Here is an 18,213-nt window from a genome sequence, read left to right as displayed (position 1 = left end):
ATCTAACGTGAATATTTGAGATTTTATTATTGTAGAATAAATGGAAGTTTGCGTCTTTCTTTACATTTATGATCTTGTTCTTCGAGTAAGCATTTGCTTTAGAGCATTTAAGCATTTATGACATTTGCATCGAGTAATTTTGGAGGAGAAAATCAGAATATTGATCTCGAGTGGAACTTTTGCACTTCCTTTTCCATGAAAATTTGCAAACTTTTAATGCCATGCTATGCACTAGCGAAGTTTTGTTTAAATTAAATATGATGTAAAATATTGTGAGATTGATTAAAAATGCACATGTAGGAATAACCATAAGTTTATATTTAAAAAATATTAATGCTATGTAGTCGAATGTTATAATATAACATCACTTTGCATATTTCTATTTCAAAAATTCGGATATCCAACATCGCATAGCTAAACTTCACCCACCTTGATATCATGGATTATTAGTTACCTTAAGGCCATGGATTATTAGTTACCTTAAGGCCATCCATAATGTAGCTAAAGACCACCCACCTTGATATCATGGACCCAATTATTATCCATGTTTAGATCATTTACCCACTTGTCACCAACTTGGTGCACACCATTTTACATAAAAAGATAGAATGGTAATACTAATACAAAGTTAAAAAACTAATAATGCTCCTTCATGTAATGCTCCTTCATAGAAGTCCTTATACAACAAAAATGTGTCCAATTGCGTTGAATGCTAATGCTAATAATTACTTAGCCTTACAAGCATAGGCTACAAGAATAGGTCATTGCATTGTAACTTCATGATGTCATATTTGAATTGTTGCAACCATTAATAAGCAAGACACTTCTTTACACCTTATGCATGGAAATTATTTTGCATGTACTAAGATTTTCTAACATGCCAATAAATTACCCCATCACATGAAAACTCATGGCCATGGGCTAAAATTACTCATGGGTATTGGTTGCTTGAGATGTTAAGAACTAGACATGCTTGAGTACATGGGATTTTTCTTTTGCTTGGAAAATTGAGCATGGTCCTTGCTTGTAGAAATAAAAACCCTCTTTTAAGGTCAAAAGGTTATATCGCCCACAAAATTCTATAGAAAGTGGTAGGGTTTGAAGCAAACCTACACTATGGGCACAAATGAGAAGATAGATGACATAAATTCTATGGAAAGTGGTAGGGTTTGAAGCAAACTTACACTATGGGTAAAAATGAGGAGAGAGGGGACGTCCTTTATTGTGGGGAGTAGGGAGTCGCATTTTTACTGTATTCTCCCAAAGGTTTAATATTAATGTTGCCTTTATAGTTTTAGCTACTTGTTTAAACTTTTGACATTGCAACATAAGCCTAAAATTGAGTGTTTACAAGTTGGGAGGAAACAACTTGGAAATTGAAAATATGGTTACTACTAGCTAGGATGTTTTAAATTGGCATTTGTTGTAAAATTTTACTTCAAAGTTTTTAGTATTTCCTTGAGACAAATTGGGTTGAATCTCCCCCATGCCTTGTGTGAGCGCTTCACAAAGCATGTATTTAATATATATTTTCAATCTTTTTGCTCAAAAATAGCCCAATTACAAAAATATGACAAGCTTTTAGCTTTTGAGTTTGCTTTCTACCAAAAATAGGAAAATAAAGCTAATGGACGGTGCCCAAAGAGTCTGGCACGCCCAATCTCAATGTCCAAATAAAAATAACATATCCAGGCGCATAAGCGCATACAAAATAATAATAAATAGTCGATGTCTCTATAGAAATAATCAAAATATAGGCGTGGCGCCTATCAAAATATAGTCGAAAGATCGGAAACCCGCTAGACTCCAATGCTTTCCTCCGCCGTCAGAGAGTGGTCCTTCGCGATCTGAGAGTGGAAACAGGGGTTCTTGATCGCCAGAAGTCTGCCTGTATCGACGGTTCGCGACGAGATTGACTGTAGAGGTCGTTTGTTCCTGGAGCTCCGCCTTCGCCCGAGATTGGTAGCGATTGGAAGCCCTTGATCTCTGCTCCGCTCTGCGCACTGGGAACTTGGTAAGATGCTTATTACTAGCTAGGATGTTTTACATTGGCATTTGTTGTAAACTTTTATTTTGAAGTTTCCATTAAATCATATATTGAGAGTTGAAGTTGCCATTAAATCATAATACTGGACTTCCACATTAAGTGTGGTCTAGGGTTTATAATTGATTTACATTGATAGCACAATGTAACCTTATTCAAATAAAAAGTGTGGTTGTACTTTTAAAAACCACCTTAACTAGTGAGTATTATGTGATGTATTGTATCATTTGTTAGGGTTGAAAGCTTAGTAGTAGTAGGAATGCAGTGAGACAAAATATCCACTATAGGTGTGGAAATGCGAAATAAGCATTGAAAAGAATGTACCAAAAGACAAGGGGACATGAAGGATTTGGTAAGAATAAGTCCATTGACACAAGGCAAAGAAAGACCATTTCTTGAGTTAGCCAGTAGCTAACTCATGCAATGGTTCTTGACAGCTTAATGCAAGCAACTATTTTAGGATTTGAACACATCAAAAGATGAGTTTGTCTTAAAGTATGATAGTAGATGTAACAAATATTTTACCTTAGCAAAAGTAGTGAGTTTGGAGTATTAGCAAATGCTCATCTAGAATTAGAAGAGGATAGAGTTTTGCCCTTGAAAACATGCCTAAAATACCAACCCCAAAGTATGTACACCATTCATTAGGTTAAAGCTACTTATCTTTGAATGTTGGCAATTAAAGACATGATTCTCCCCACACAAAAAAAGACTATAGTATGTGCATAGAGAGTTGTAAACCATCATGTATGTTTGTTTAACTAATCTCAAGTTCATCACTACTTTATCAAAGCTAGAAGTTTTGAAGCTATTCTAGAGTTCATTGCATAGTAGCATAATGATACTCTCTCAAGATGTACAAATTAAACCTAAAGTGCCTTAGATTATTCCAAGATAAACCCTTCCATAGCATAAAAGAAGTGAAAGTTGATCTACCTACTTACAAATATATCTAGAAACTTGCAATATTTGGAAATATTTAAAGCACTTAGAAGTACACACAATCACTTGGAATTACTTTGAAGTATTTGATTTGCTTGACAATGATCCCAAGTACTCTTAAGGGCTTACATAGAAATTATGTTTACCACAATATGGTTAAGGGCCTTCAAGTAAATGCAATAGGCATAAGTTATGCTATGGTTATCCTAAGGTACTTTTCGAAGATGATTATGGAAACTCATCATGGATAGTGTGGATGATATAATATCTGCGGGATGGATCTTGATCTCTCCATTTTTATGCAATGCTATGGTGGTACATTTGCACAACTTAGCTTTTGCAACTTGGCAACAAGTCACTCCCTTATTTGTTCACGACCAACTAATTCGTACAGTCAACGACAGTATGACATGCTAGGAGGAGTAATGGGATTCTTCAGGTTGTAGGGTATAGTAGTCTTAAGAGTGGAAACAATGATCACTACCACAATTGGGCTTTGTGCCCCACTAGCCCCAACTCCCATGACTATATTAGGGTTGGCTTGGCGATGGATGGATGAAGACAGTAGGGGATGGGACCTAGGGTCTTGTCGGGGGATTGTTTAAAGATGGAAAAATGAGAGCTTAGTCCATTGTAGTTGGTGATGAGCCTTAGAAGTAGCTTAATAATACCAAAACATTCAAAGCCATGCTCTTGCACAGCCTCCCATTATAGGTGAAGATGGAAGAAAGGTCATATGGTAGGTGGTGATGGGTTAGCTGATTGAGGGAGCGAATGGTCATGTGGTGGCCTTTTGGCTTGCCTTTTGTCACACAAAGCCCTTCAAAGCCTTCATGAAGCATTCAAGGAAGAACATTCACCTAAGTGTACCATGTTAGTTATAGCTATCTTGTCCATAAGATGTACTAACATATGCAATTGGATGGTGAGCATTAAGGTGAAAAGGTACTTCTCCAAGAGCACCACCACTTCAATGGAGTTTTTTCTGCTACACCTATGGAGGATATATGTATTTTATTCTACAATATTGACTACAATGGTAGGCCAAGCTTGTCTATCATACAATGAGTCTCTTGGGTTAATGACAATGTGACCCAACTAGTAAAACAAATTGCAAGCACAAGAACAAAAAAATAAGCACTTTCCAAAGAAGTATCAAGCCATGAAACAATTGCATCCATATTTATGAATATATAACCCACTTACTTGATTGTTCTTAATGAAAACTCCCATTAGGAAAAAATGAACTTAGAATTGAGCCTTTTAGCTTCTCCCTCTCTCCTCCTCAAAATGAGAAAAAGTAAAGGAATAATACTTCTTAGATTCATTTTCTCTCCTCATTCAAGAATATTTTTTCAACTAAACTTTATATTAAAAAAGGAGTTAGTTACAGGAGTGTGGTGCTTGGTTTTTAATGCAAAATGATTAGTAGATATAGAGATACTCATTTTTTTAAAGAAAAAACAAAAAAAAGAAATTTTGAGAGTTTATTTCAAGATATTTCGGGATTTTTCATATTCGTTCTTTTGGTCAACAAACAAACCTATTGCTCAATTTTCTAGTTTGTTAGAAATGTTTGTGGAGGTTAAATTGAATGTTCTCAAATCCCTTCTCTCTAAGCTATTTTTCTCCATTTCACTACTCTCTCATAGCTCTATTGTGAGCTATGTATGGTGTGATTAATGTGAAAAGACAGTGCAAACGCATGCACACCACGTAAGCAAAACATGCCATAACCAGACATGATTAGAATGGATTTTTTGAGATACCATGGGGCCATCACGTGCATGAGTTAATTAGTAGGTTTCGTAAACGTGACACCATGTCAGCATGAGTGGTGACTTCTGATGGCCATTCAATTTGGAGGCAGATAACTAGCAAGGAAGAAATGCTAAAATTTGATGGTGAAGAAGGAGTAAGAGAATCTAGTTTTGGGCATTGGACGTTGTCAGCATGATAGTGATGTACCCGAAATCCATGAATAGTCTTCGACAACAACTTACCTTCTAAATTGATCATATAGAATGAGTTAGTGCCACAATAAGGAAAGACCTAGAAAGGACAGCTCAACTAGAACTTGAGCTTGCCCAAAATTTTCCCCATCCATGTCTTAAAGACCACGACGAGTTGCCCCTTCTAGAAAAATGGTTTCTTGGGGTAGGCAGTTGACTTGGTGTTTCTGTCGTGCTTGGACTTTGGATAGAATATGGGTGGTGCTACAAATCCAATCTTCTAGTTGGGTGATAGCTTCCATCTGAAATGGAAGTGATTCTTTTGGGATGAGACGATTGAGTATCGCAAGTTGAAAACTCAAGACTACAAACTCTAGGAGTGTAATGGCTTCTAGATCAAATGCTAATTTGTATGGATTCATGATGCTAGCGACCTTGAAGGAAGTTTGGAATGCCCATAGTGCTGTGGGGAGCTTAGTATTCCAATCCTTTCTATTTTGATCAGCCAACTTTGTTAAAATTTTACATAGGACCTTATTGGTGGACTTTGCTAAGCCATTAGCTGTGGATAATAAGGAGAGGATTTTTTATGCACAATGAGAAAAAAATGAGGCGATTTTCCATGACTTTATTGACAAAGCATGTACCTCTATCACACTAACCAATTTGATTAGAATGCCATACTTGGTGAAGATATCTCGAAATAAACATTTAGTAGTTGATTTGGCAATGTCGTCTAGTGGGGCCCATGCTTCTATCCATTTGGTGCAATAACCTATTGCTAGGATGTTATACTTGTTTTTCTAGTATACGAACCAACTAGAGAAATGGAACCCATGAAGTCCAATTCCCATTTTTGGAAGTTTTCAGGGTAGGTTCGGTTGAAGCAACAAGCAGTCTCTAGCTCTAGGTTGACCCATCCTTTGGCAGGAATCACAGTGTTGGACCCACTTTGTAGACATCACCATGCATGGTCAGTTCACCATAAACCAACTTGTTGGATTTTGCAAATTGTTACTTCAACAGTGAAGTGACTACTGACAATCCTTTGATAGGCTTCCTCTAGGATAACTCGCTGCTCCACTGGGAGGACCACTCTTTGTAGCACTCCGAAGAGAATGTGGCAATACAATGGCCCATGATAATCTTGCCAGCTTTCGAAAGCTAGTTGTTTCCATTGGTCCTTCTAGAGATGGGACCGAGTTACGTCGATTTCCAAGAAATCCATCATTTCTTTATTCCATGACCATAGAGGGTTTGGTGGCTTAGGTTCAGGTGCATCCACTTCTACAACAAATAATTGTGCATTCGAGAAGTCATCTTCAATACCAATTGGCGGTTTTTCCAAATCAAGGTAGGATAGAAAGTTTACAATGACATGCGAGGTTTCAGGGACATGTATTACTATGTATTCAAATTCTTGTAGCATTAGAATCCATCTGGTGAGTCGCCCAATGACATTTTGCTTTTGATCAAGTAGACTAGAGTTGAATAGTCCACATGAAAAATGAAAGCGTGCTCGAGAAAATAATGTCGTAACTTCTTGATTGAGTAGATCATGCTAAGACACTCCAGTTTGGTGACTGAATCGTTTCTCTCTGCATTGGATAATCTTTTGCTTGCACAAAACGTTGGTTGAAACCATCCATTGGCATCTTGCTAAGTACACTTCCAATAGCTATGTCAGAGGCATTAACAAATACATGTAAAGTTTTTGCCCAATCAAGTGGGATCATGATGGGGGCCCTTGAGAGTAATGGTCGGAGGTGATGAAATGCCAAGTTGGCTTCTTCATTTTGCTAGTAGACAGGTTTGGCCACGTACACCAATTTATTCAGGGGAACAACTAAGTGTGCCAAAATTTAGAAGTGGTGACCATGCCATCGGATTTGGCCCAAGAATCTGAGTAGTGCAGATGGTGAATACGGTACTACAGCTTGCATGATTGTTGCCACCTTGGTGGGGTTTACAACAATGTTGTTTTGAGAAATGATGTGGCCCAGTAAAATGCCACCTTGAATAGCAAATACATATTTTAGAGGATTTAAACTTAAACTTATCTCTCAGCAACATGTTAGGCAAAGTTGGAGATGCATCTGACAACGTGGCCTTTCCAAAGACACTAAAATCATTAAAAAAACTCTCATAAAATTATTTAGATAAGGTCCAAAAATCATATTCATGTCTCTCTAAAAAGAGACTAGAGCATGCTAGAGACTGAACCACATCATTGTAGTATATACATATACTTCCCATGCTATGATGAAGGCTATTTTAGATTGATCCTCTGGAGAAAGATGAACTTGGTTGTATCCACTGAAACCATTGAGAAAGCAGCATATCTTGTGGCCAGCCACTTCATCTAGTATAGTATCCAAATAGGGAATAAGGAAGGGATCCATAATTGTGGCTGCATTAAGATTTCTATAGTCCACATAGATTTGCACCTTCTTATCCTTTTTCGACACTATGACAATCGAGAAAATCCAATCTACTCAATCTATTGGAGCATTGAATCCAACTTGTAATAGTTGAGCTAACTCCTCTTTAATTTGTTTGGCCATGTGTAGTTCATCCTGTAGTGTTGCATCAAACTGGGACACCATCCGGTCTCAGAGGAATCCAGTGCTAATGGAAGGGAGGATCCAACCCTTTCATCTCTAAGTATTCCCAAGTGAAAACATATTTGAACTCAATCTTGTGCTGACGAAAATCTTGGCACTGATCTTGACTAGTTTGGACCAAGATATATTGTGTCTAATTAATTTTCCTTTACCCTTGTGACTTTCTGCATTTGCGCTTCAAACCTGCACTCTTGATTAAGGATTTCTCTAATGTCAGTGTAAGCAATCTGATCAGCATTAGTACTATCTTTTGTGTAGTATGGATTCTGAGTTTTGGAACTATCTAGATTGTTGCCCTTTTCCTTCTCTTTCGGGCCTTAGGGCTGTAGACTTTGTGGTTGCATGTACTGCTCATTGATTTGTAGAACAATAATGAGACATCAAGGTTGTGAATCAGAATTAGCCTTCAAGAGCTCCTCTTCTTAATTATCACTTAAGCCCTCGATCATATTGACTATTTTAGATACAACTAGTTGGCAATAATGCGGGGTAGGTGAGGCAACATTGGTCAAGAAGACAATTACTTTATGTTGTTTCTTGCAGATTATAATTTTGTCCGTATCCTAGTTATGGATGCTTGGTGTAGCCAAGGTCTAAGCGATAATCGTCGCTAATATGCTCCATATTCAATTTTCATAATGGTGGCAATTTTTAGAAGTATAGAGCAAATGATACCCAAAGGTCTTACTCGTTTGTTGATTGGCCTTCCCTATCTATAAGGAGGTTGGTTCCCAATCCATCAATCCCAATTCTCGGCAAGTTGCCAATGTCATGATATTGACACTTGATTCGAGCAAGACAGTATGGATGATGTGGTTCTTGCACGGAACATGAATAAATGAAATGATTAGATTAGATAGGGGGCCCTGTTGGCATGGGTTGCTGCTAAACTTTTCTACCAGTTTCCTTTAGAGCATGGGCTATCATGGGTGCTCCTTCTAGTGGCACTTTGGTTGAATCATCTTTAGGAGGCGATCCTTGAAAGTCAAGACAAGAGGTCACCTAGTGGTATAGTAGTATTTATAGGTCCCTATCTGATTGATGCTTTGGATGAGTTCAAAATAGCTAAAGCACTTGGCATGCTTTCTTCTGGTTCTATTGTGGGCTTAACATCACTCTGTTGTGTTGACTTCTACTTCCTCTAGGATTAGCATCCATGGTCTTACTTTATCTCCATTTAGGATGATATTCTAGATTCTTCTTGCAACCTTTTCCAATATTTTTGTCCGAGAATTGGCTCTTTTTCTTGCCACGATAAGCTTTTGGCTACTTTTCTTTTTCAATCCTAGGAAAACTGCCCGGATTCTTTACTCCACTTGGTTGCGGATCTTCTCGTGCAACTTGATTGTTTTTCTCTAGTGTCGGGTTTGCTACTTCTTGTGCAAATTCTTGCTACGATTTGAACTTTGCAAACTCTAGACTTATGACCAAGTTGGGGTTTAAGTGACTCCATATGTTGGGTGTGGTTGTGTCTTCACAACTACGTTGCATTCCTTATTTGGGTGGGATATGTTGATTAAACTGTGGTTGCTTAAAGCTACCGATCTAAATTTTTAGGTTTAACATTTGAATTAGAGCTCCGCAGACCAAATATTTTATTGCCATTGGATGGCTTGTAGTCCATCTTGCCACCTGGTGGTAGACCTTCTTTTGCTTGGTCCATGAAGTTCCTATGGGTTGCAATGCAACATCTTTATTGGTTTTGCTTGATCGGATAATCATATGCACCTCCAGTTCTGGCAATTCCTCGATCTCCATTGTGTTAGCGCTAGGCATATGTACTGGGCCTTGTCCTCACCTTTTCTGAGAATCATAGGCTTGGGTGTCCGTACACTCAAATCTCCAGTGTCCTTCTTGCATGCAAAAGAAGCAATGGTTTAGTAAAGGGCTGAGAATTCATTGGCCTCGACCATGTCCACCACAAACACTGCCAGGTTGGTTGTACTCCTGATTGGTATAAACAACAGCTTGGGTAGGAACTGGATTGGTCAGGAGGGTTGTCCATTGGTCAAAAGTGTTTGCTTTGGTACCTTGCCATCCTCCAGGATTGGACCATCTTGTACCTACCATTGTACCGCTAGTACTCAATGTTGTAAGTAGCTATGTTGCAAATAATGCACCATCTTTGTCTTAGGCCACATTCAGTCTCCTGAACGTGCTTAGGATTGTTGCTATTAACTACAGCACAAGAAAAATAGAAAACAGTAAAAAAGTGTCAGTCACGACCTAAAAGAGGTGGCCTAAAAGGAAATCAGACACAACGGAAGAAGCAAGAAGGGAAACGACTGAAAGCGCAAGGGCGGCCTCAAAAGCTAAGTCAAAGGCAAAAGTACATTTTTAAATGCAAGGTGCCCCTAAAATTGTTTGTAAAAGAGCTCCAGGCTCCCTCTTATGCAAATTGAAAGGTCGATGGGCGGTAGGAAGGAAGCTAGGAAGATAGAAGGACAATGGGAAAGATGACCTAGGCCATGGTCAGCCATGTAAAAAGGGGATGACCGCCCAAGAGGAATTTAGGGTTTTGTATATAAAGTTGAAAAGTGAATGAAGAGCTCATTCTTGTGTATGGCCAAAAGTAGCTCTCCTATTCTTCTTCTTCTTCTTCTTGCTTGTTTGAGTTTGTTCTTCTAGAGAGGGAGTGTGAGAGTGTGAGGGTGAGGGACCATGGTGGAGATACTCTCCATATTCTCCTCTCTTCTTCTCTTCTATTCTCTTGCTCAAGGCAATGGAGCTTGGAGCGTGGAGCTTGAGGATTGAGCTCGCTTGAATCTTGCACTTGGATTTTTGTGGGAGCTCTCGCGCTCAATTGCCAAGACCCACGGACTGCTTATTGTTTCAAACATTCCAAGCCGAGCACCAATGGCTACCTCTCACATAGTTGATGTGCCATCCATCTCTATGGGTGTAGTGAGCTTACCTCTATGCCGATCGAGTTATCTCCTCTCCCGAGCACTCTGGTAGCTCCACAATCCAAGTGCAAGCTTCAAGCAAGCTCCATCCTCAAGCTCCATGCTCCAAGCTCCATTGCCGCAAGTAAGAGAAGAGAAGAGAAGAAGAGAGGAGAAGATGGAGAGCTTCTCCTCCCTAGTCCCTCACCCTCACACACTCACACACTCACACACTCACACTCCCTCTCTCAAGCACAAGCTCAAGAAAGCAAGAAGAAGAAGAAGAGGAGGAGGAGAGCCACTTTTGGCCACACACAAGAATGAGCTTCTCATTCACTTTTCAACTTTATATACAAAACCCTAAATCCCTTTTGGGTGGTTATCCCCTTATCCCTTTTTTTACATGGGAGGCCCTTTTTCCCATTTGTCCTCCTATCTTCCTAGCTTCCTTTCCACCGCCCGTCTACCTTTACATATTGCACGGGTGAGAGCCCGGCACTCTTAAAATAAATCAAGGTACGCCTTGCGCATTTTTACGACAATATAGACTCGCGCTTTTTTTCGTGCGCCGTTTTCCTTGATTTAGGACTCTTTTGCACTTTTTGTGTTTCCAGATTCTTCTTGGAACGCCTTCATCTTCTGTTTCACTTTTGCCTTGGCCTTGTCTTCTGCTTTATATTTTTTGGCTTTTTCACCTTGTTCGTTTGAGGGTTAACATTCATGAAGCTACCAAAGTGCTCGGGAGAGAAGGCAACTAGATCGAGCATGGAGGTAAGCTCACTACACTCATAGAGAGAGATATCATGTTGGCTATGTGAGAGGTAGCCATTAGTGCTTGGCTTGAAACGCTTGAAAGAATAAGTGGTCTGTGGGTCTTGATGGTTGAGCTTGAGCTTGCCTCTAAAAATGCGTAAGCGGTATGTGGGTCTTGGTGGTCACCTCTACATTTTTAGAGGCGAGCCCAAGGTCAACCACCAAGATCCATGGGTCGCTTATTCTTTCAAGCATTTCAAGTCAAGAGAAGAGAAGACAAGAGAAGAGAAGAAAAGAGAAGAGAAAAGAAGAGAAGAGAAGAAGAGAGGAGAATATGGAGAGCTCCACCACCACGGTCCCTCACCCTCACACACTCACTCCCTCACACTCTCACACTTCCTCTCTCTCTCAAGCACAAGCTCAAGCAAGCAAGAAGAATAAGAAGAAGAAGAGAAGGAGAGCTACTTTTGGCCACACACAAGAATGAGCTCTTCATTCAATTTTCAACTTTATATACAAAACCCTAAATCCCTCTTGGGCGGTTATCCCCTTTTTACATGGCTGGCTGTGGCCTAGGCTCTCTTTCCCATTGTCCTCCTATCTTCGTAGCTTCCTTTCTACTGCCCATCGACCTTTACAATTTGCACATGAGGGAGCTTGGAGCTCTTTTTACAAATAGTTTTAGGGGCACCTTGCATCTAAAAATGCACTTTTTCTTTTGACTTAGCTTTTGAAGCCGCCCTTGTGCTTTCGGTCATTTCCCTTCCTGCTTATTCTATTGTGTCCGATTCCTTCTAAGCCACCTCTTTTCGGTCTCGACTTAGGGTTTTCTACTTTTTTCACTTTTTCTTGTGTTACGATTAACAGCAACAATCCCGAGCTATTCTCACAACACTAAACTCTAAACCCTAAACTGGTGCGAGGAAAACCATACTTTAATGCTCAATTCAGAGTGCGCAAGCACTCAAGGCTTGAATTTGTTGGTCCTAGTAACAACGGAATCAAAATGTGGAGGCTCAACCGCCAAGACCCACAAACTGCTTATTCTTTCAAGCATTTCAAGCCAAGTAGTAATGGCTATCTCTCACATAGCCAATGCGCTATCTCTTTGTACGAGTATAGTGAGCTTACCTCCATGCCCGATCGAGTTGCCTCCTCTCCCGATGAGCACTCCGGTAGCTTTACAATCCAAGTGCAAGCTTCAAGAAAGCTCGATCCTCAAGCTCCATGCTCCAAGCTCCATTGTCGCGAGCAAGAGAAGAGAAGAGAAGAGAAGAGAAGAGAAGAGAAGAGAAGAGAAGAGAAGAGGAGAGGAGAGGAGAAGATGGAGAGCTTCTCTACCATTGTTTTTCACCCTCACACACTCACTCCCTCACACTCTCACACTCCCTCTCTCAAGCACAAGCTCAAACAAGTAAGAAGAAGAAGAGGAGAGCTACTTTTGGCCACACACAAGAATCAGCTCTTCATTCACTTTTCAACTTTATATACAAAACCCTAAATCTCTCTTGGGTGGTCATCCGCTTTTTACATGGCCAGTCATGGCCTAGGCCCTCTTTCCCATTGTCCTTTTATCTTCCTAGCTTCCTTCCTACCACCCATCGACCTTTACAATTTGCATAGGAGGGAGCCTAGCGCTCATTTACAAATAGTTTTAGAGACGCCTTGCATTTAAAAATGCGCTTTTGCCTTTGACTTAGCTTTTGAGGTTGCCCTTGTGCTTTCAACCGTTTCCCTTCTTGCTTCTTCCGTTGTGTTCGATTTCCTTATGGGCCACCTCTTGTAGTCCCGACTTGCACTTTTTTACTTTTTTTTACTTTTTTTTACTTTTTCTTGTGTTAACATTACCCCTCTCCTAGCCTAGTGTCGGTCCCATGGCACTGATGGATAGTAGATGGAAGGTGGGATGGGTGTAGCCAGATGGTTTTTTGAGTTTATATACAAGCCCTTGTGGGGGATGGTGTTGGATGGATCGGCCCTTGAAATTGAAGATGCTGTTGGGCATGGTCCTTCGCTAACACGCTGATGGTAGGTGGATCTGTCCTTGAAATTGAAGATTGTGGACAGATCCTTGCTTGGAGAGAGGTGGATGGGATAATCTATCCTTGAAATTGATGACGGTGTTAGACAGATCTCCCCTTGGAGAATGGCGGGTGGACGGATCTGTCTTTGAAATTGACGATGGTATTAGATTCGTCCTCTTGCCCTTTGCGATTTCTACGATGCGATCTTAACATGGCTTTTTCCTATTCCCTTCAAGTTGCCTTATCCCTTCACCGATGTCCATTTGGCATCCTGATAAAATGAATTACATTGCGCCTCGCACTTTCCTTGTGAGATCCCTCAGGGATCTCCTTTATCCTTGACACTGCCTTGCTGGAATATTTGGTGCTTATCTCCAACCTATCTAAGCACCTTACTAGAATCTTTGGTGCTTTCTGTCATCCTTGAGAGAGCATCCTTCATCCTTGATAGGACCTCGCCAAAGCAGGCGGAGCTTCCTCTTTTTTTTGAGCTTTCCTTCTTCTGCACTGTTCCAAATGAGCTTCTTCAATCAATTTTTGACTGGGGCTACCTTGGTTTGCCTATTCTTGTTTCGACTACATGGTGACATGTCGTATAAGATTATCTCCCTCCTAGACGATGGGTGCTAGTTCCAGTTAACTTGCGGTTTTGAGTTGATGAAGGTTCAATGATTTAAAAGGGTGGATGTGTGAGTCGATGATGATGGGGCTGTGGGGGAATAGGTCTTGGGGATAGGTTGATTAACAAATTGAGGTGGTGGGGGCCAAGAATGTATTGCATGGATGATGGAGCCTCTGAAGTTGGTGGGTTGCAACATTTGTGATTACTTGAAAAGAAAAGAAGGTGCACTACCTGGATGTGTGTCTACTTTACCATGTGGTGCATTGTGCTTGTGGTAGTTGAACTGTGAGTTGGGTCAAAGTCGGGGTGTTGTCCCATACTTGAGGACCCAGTTTGTGCAGCATTGGAGGTTTGGTGCATGGCTTAGGGAGATAGGTTTCTAACCATAGGCGAGTGTGACCTCCCTCGGTATGTCCTGCACTTGATCTGCCCTAAAATAGTGATGTGGGGAATCAAAAATGGGCTAGGAGGTTAGAGATGGAGTTGGCCGACCGAAGCCATCGGACGTTCCTAACTTGAGGACCCAGGTACATTGACTATGACCTATGTGCATTTTTGTTTTGTTTTGTTTTGTTTTTTGTTAAAAAAAAAACACATTGAGTCAGCCATAATGTAGATATCTTTGCCATCATTAGAGGTCAAAAAGAGTGATGGGGAGGGAGGGGGGCATCCTTGTTGTAAAAACCTCCTTCTAAGGAGCCGCGACTTGCTATCCCCTTTTAAAACTTGGCCTTGTGTCTTTAGTTGTTGGCCTTCACCTCTCTTCGCCCCTGTGCTATAGTGGCTCCACTTTTGTGGGCCTGGCAATTTGTGTTTGGATGTGTAGCCCATGCCTTAGGACCATGCTAGTGATTGCCATCTTTTTCCTTAAGGACTCAATGGCCTCCTTTTCCTCAGATTGCAAGGCATCCAAGAAAATGTAGAGGAAGGCATGTGTTCCTTTTAAGGTCACTTGTGCGGCCTCTATCCTGCTCTCTGCTAGTACCTTGTTACCTTTTGGAAGGGCTAGTCGGTGTACTAAGTCACTCACTTTTTCTTTGCTCTTGTTTACTCATTCATATGCTTTTTTCTTCATTTCTTCCAAGCTTTCGTTGTGCCTACAGGAGGCTAATGCCCTTAGCCTCTTCTTCTATTCCTCGATTTCTCTTTCCAAGCGCTGTTGTTCTTCAAGCTCCGAGGCTAGCCTTTTTTTCAAATTTGTTATATTCTTTAGGTGTTGTCGGTTTCTTTCTTCTTCTACTGTTGCTAGGTGCTTTATGGCATAGCGGATTTATTTATTTTCTTTTTGCAGCCCTTTGTATAGCTCCACCAGCTCATCAAAATTGTGTTGTAGGCTCATAAGGCTGTGTTCTTCCACTGTAAGTTTATTAAAACACGGATCTAGAGCATGGCAGGAGTTATGGAGGATGAAAGATGAAAACAAGGCTCATGTTAACATAGACAAAGAGAGACCAATTATTGCACAAGTGAATTAGGTTCCAAGATAGATTAGCTTGGAATCATAAAGACAATCTTGTGCAATGAATTGACACTGACAAGGCACTAAGTGAAAGTACAAAGCATCATGATATATGTTCATTCCATTGTCAAGTACAATGCTTTATAGAAGTTGGGTTGTTCTACTCTCCTCATTGTGCATATGGAATTCAGGACATCTCTTCATGGAGCATACATCATTTGTCATTTCTCAACACCTCCCCTCAAATGATAAGTCTCTACCCTTGTTGGCTTTCCTCCCCTTCATGATGTCATGGCCTACGAGACTAGCTCATAGGCAGCCTAGTCAAGTTAAATCTTGAAACTTTACATCTTTGGTAGGAGTTTTTATAGAGAAAATCCACTAAGGGAAACATAGAGATCTGCTATGGGAAAAACATATGAAAGATATAGAAAATTTCTTAGAACAATCTGTCGAAATTATTGATGTTAGTGAAAGCATCATCATCTTTTTCTTCACTCATGAATTGGTTTTAGTGGTAATCATTCTACATCTACTATGCTCTTTTCTTGTGGAAACATTCATTGGGTATATGGTTAGTCTTACCACATATATAAGAGATTTTTCCTAGATGATGGAATATCATCTTTTGCATTCTTGTTCTTTTGTTTATTCTCTTTATCAAGAAGAGAATGCTCAATATCTTTAAGTGAGAGACTGGGAACATTACTTAGTGTTGAAACAAGGTTCTCATATGGTTCATGATTAACACTGGCAAGTAGCACTGCTATTGCCTCATCCTCATCAATGTTCTTTTGAAGAGTTGCTAGCTGAGTTTTAAGACACTTGAACTTATTGATGTGTACAGTCATAGATGAACTGTCTTTTACATCCAACTTATAAAAATGCATAAGTAATTTTACCTTCGAGTTCCTTGCTTGTGTACCAAAGATCTTATCAAGTTCTTCCCATGCCTTCTTTGCATCCCTGATGCTAGAGATGTGGTGTAATACATCATCTAATAGACCCCATGCAATAATACCTAGAGCTTTGTTGTTCATCTTCTTCCATGCCTTTGTTTTAGGCTGGTCTTCTACATCATCTTCCTCTTTAACATATTCTTTCTTGTCATCTGCATCATCTTCTTCAAAGAGATCCTAGAGGTATTTTCTCATGAGATGGTACATGGTTTTTTCCTTCCAAGTGTGAAAACATTCACCATTAAACTTTGCTATCTGCTCTAGTTTAGTCATCTTAGCATGGTAGGAGTTATGGAGGATGAAAGATGAAAACAAGACTCATGTTAACATGGACAAAGAGAGATCAACTGTTGCACAAGTGAATTAGGTTCCAAGATAGATTATCTTGGACTCATAAAGACAATCTTGTGTAATAATCTGACACTAACAAGGCACTAAGTGAAAGTACAAAGCATCATGATATGTGTTCATTCCATTGTCAAAGTATAATGCTTTATAGAAGTTGGGTTGTTTCACTCTCCTCGCAGTGCATATGGGATTTAGGACATCTCTTCCTGGAGCATACATCATTTGTCATTTCTCAACAAAGTTTTGCTTGCCATCTCTCATCTTCTCCTTCCTTGGCCTCAAGCTTCTCTTTTAGCTCCTTGTTCTCTCATTGATGGAGGGCCACTTGACGGGTTCTTTCCAAACTGAGAGACTGCCATTATCTCCCTTTTGGCCTCGAGCTCAGCTACATAGATATTTTTGTCTTCCTTTGCCCATCCCAGCTGTGACACGAGTTCTTGCACATATGCATCATAGGTTGTGGATAACAACAGTGTAGAGGGACCCTTGGTTGTAGATGCTTCAATCTTTGGTCATTTGAGGTCTCTTTTGGATTATGCATCTACAGCTATGTGTCTTCTTGCTCCCATAACAGGGGTTCTTGCACTCAAACCTTGAGTTTCCTCCTTGTTGACCAGGAACTACACCCATGCCACAAGATTGCTAGGTGGAGGATTCCTCCTTTATTCTCTTTGCCTCGCCCCTTTCTTCTTTCTTTCTTCATTCTTTTGTGCTTTTGGGCTCCCCTTGGGCTTTGTGTAGGTCTGTTTTCTCTTTCTTCCCCCCTTCTTCTTTGGGTTTCTTCTGTGGGGTCGCCCTCTTTGACTTCTTGGCCCTTCCTTGGCCAGATTGTGCATCTTGCTCTCCTTTGTCCTCACTCACAGTCCTTTCATCAGACCGCTCCTGTCCTTGGTGTGGAGAGGATGACTACCTTGTCGTCTTGTGCTTTCCCTAGTGCCTCTCTTATGATGGATGTCAAGATTCCTCTGAAGCCAATGGTGGAGGCCTTTGAGGACGACGGTTTCCTGGCTTTAGAGGCTGGGGACTCTCCCCTCGTGGGTCTTCTGCCGATGGCTAATGCTTTTGCCAACGTCTCTATTATCTTTATGAAGCCATTGAAGTTTACTTCGTCGAAGGACCATGCAGCAATTCTCTCCAGCATTGGTACATTGATTCGGTTCATTAATGCATTATACTACTAACTGGAGAATAGAGTGTGCACCATTTTGGCCTGGATTTGAACCTCGGGGTCGGGGATGTTGGCTAGATTGATGCTATCGTTTGTGTGGATTATTACTTTGTCCATGCCCAGCAGGTTGTACACATCTCGCTTTGGCCGTTTTTCCACTTTGTTTTGTAAGCCTAGTGCTTTTTGTAGCAGTTCAGGACTTAGCTCGATTTCTACTTGGCGGGCTTCATTTTCTAGGTGCACCGTGATAGTGCCCTGGTTTTGGTTGAAGGTCTGAAGGAACTCGGCTCACTTCTCGTAGTCGATGGCTTGGTTGATTGCCTCCATGTACTTCTAAAGCTCGCACTGTTTACCAATTGCTTGATGGCTGGTTCTTCCACGACTATGTCTTTTAGATTTAGGATATACTTGGATTATAAGCCCTCATCTCTAA

Source organism: Lygodium microphyllum, chromosome 7 (genome assembly GCF_053477565.2).
Source record: "Lygodium microphyllum isolate KBCC chromosome 7, Lygodium_microphyllum_v1.1.10, whole genome shotgun sequence".
Lineage (NCBI taxonomy): Eukaryota > Viridiplantae > Streptophyta > Polypodiopsida > Schizaeales > Lygodiaceae > Lygodium > Lygodium microphyllum.
Note: the sequence above shows the minus strand (reverse complement) of the source record.